A 2,337-nucleotide genomic window follows, 5' to 3' on the forward strand; every position below is an offset into this window, starting at 1 on the left:
GAGGTTCAGATGAACCTATAGCACAGTTTAGAAGAGGAGCTTTGATGGTCCATGCTGGTCAAATTTTGGATCTGCAATTGCAGCTTCAATTTTAGCAGCTTTCTTCAAACTAGGGCAGTGGATATCTCGCAAATCGACCGTCAGATCGACTTGATTCCACCACCAAAAGTTGCAGCCTTCAGAGGAGGTTCAGATGAACCTACAGTGCAGTTCGAAAGAGGAGGTTTGATGGTCCATGCTGGTCAAAGTTTGGATTTGCAGTTGCAGCTTCAGGTTCAGCAGCTTCCTTCCACATGTGTGAGAGAGAGACCCTTTTCTGCACAGTAGAGAAGAGACTCTTTTCCGCGCAGTGGAGAGAGAGAGATGTGATGAGATGAGTGAGTGAAAATGAGGAAAAGTCCTCCTGTATTTATACACAATGTTGATGTTTGAATAGATGCGACTGTTGGGCTTTTGAGCCTACATGAGTTGTAGGTTGGCTTGATAATAATTCCATAATCAAAATAAATTCATATCTCCATAAATACTTATCGGAATCCGATGATCTTTAGATCAATCCTACACCTCTCGATGAGAAGAATCTAATAAAAATATTATTATCCATGAATAAGATGACCCACATGAAGTTTGGCGCTAGTTTCCAATTTAACACTCCCTCTCAACTAGGGAGAACTTCATCTGCAATCCATCTGTCAGTCGCTACTATTCATCCATCAAATGCACTGCCCTGTACAGCCTGACCCTTGCCCTGCTTTGCTCTATTCTGCTTATTTTGCTTTGTCTTGTTCTACCCTGTACTGATTTGTACTGCTCTGCTCTGCTTCGTTTTGTTCTGCTTTGCTTTTGTCTGAATTATGAAGAAGAAGAAATGATCGAGGATGTATCATACTGACTTAAAGTTAGCCTCAGAGTATGTACCACTGGTCCCAGACCAATCTCAACCGACCCGAAGTCAGTGTCATAGTATGTACAACTCCTACCACTGGTCCCAGACCAGTAACATCCTCCACTGACTCAAAGTCAATCTCAGAGTGCGTACCACTGGTCCCAGACTAGTCTCAACTGACCCGAAGTCAGTGTCATAGAATGTACCACTCCTACCACTGGTCCCAGACCAGTATCATTGATCCCAGATCAATGGAGGTCATCCTAGCGTAGGGAGTACGGTAGATACAGTGATGTGTTCATCGGTACTACTATGGTCCCTAACTTCATTTCCCTGCTCATTGATCAGATGAGAGGTACTTCCCATGAGTCCCAGACTGCATGGGTAGGATGCCTCGACAGGATAACTAATCAATCCTGTCCTCACAGGAGAACACATCAATCCTGCTAAAATCGCCATGGAGAACACATCAATCCAGGCCTCACACGAGAACACATCAATCCTGCTACAATCGCCATGGAGAACACATCAATCCTGCTACATAGTCGTCATGGAGAACACATCATCCAGACCTTACAGGAGAACTAATCATCCTGCTACATAGTCGTCATGGAGAACACATCATCTAGACCTCACAGGAGAACCAGTCATCCTGCTACATAGTCGTCACGGGGTGTACATGTACACCACCAGGGGATAGTGAATCACCCTGTGGTCATATGTCGCTCCAAGAAGTACCCCGCACCCCCCGGAGCTCCTAGAGCTCAATGCATCATACAGGACCCTCATCGGAGAGTCTTTGAACAACACCAAGTTGTTCTCGGAAAGTAAAAATTTTACTTTCCCTAGGGGCTTTGTCATAATGTCGGCGACCTGTTCATCTGTATCGATATGTTGGAGCCTGATAGCTCCCCGTTGCACCATATCTCGAATATAGTGGTACCTAATATCGATATGCTTGGAGCGATCATGAAATACGGGATTCTTTGACAAATGAATCCCACCCTAGTTGTCGCATAGGATCATGGTGATATCCAATGTAAATCCAAATAGCTCAGTAAAGAGCTTTCGCAACCAGACTGCCTCACAGGAGGCCATGCTAGTAGCAATATACTCTGCTTCGGTGGTGCTCAGAGCCACCGACTTCTGCTTCCTACTCATCCAAGATATCGAAGCATATCCCAAGGAGAAACAACACCTGAAAGTGCTCTTATGGTCCTCCACATTGCCTGCCCAATCAACATTAGTGTATCCAAGTAGTATTACATCTCCGGCAGTGTATCTTAATACATGAGAGATTGTGCCCTGAAGACATCTCAAAAGATTCTTGGAATCAATCCAGTGAGGCTCAACCAAATATGAGCTCACAATGCTAATTGCAAAACACATGTTCAGACAGAGGTTCACCAAGAACATCAACGCAAATGAGTTTATGAAACTCAGAGGGATTT

The sequence above is a fragment of the Pinus tabuliformis genome, chromosome 7 (assembly GCF_031772625.1).
Source record: "Pinus tabuliformis cultivar Carrire ecotype Pingquan chromosome 7, CPIR1, whole genome shotgun sequence".
NCBI lineage: Eukaryota > Viridiplantae > Streptophyta > Pinopsida > Pinales > Pinaceae > Pinus > Pinus tabuliformis.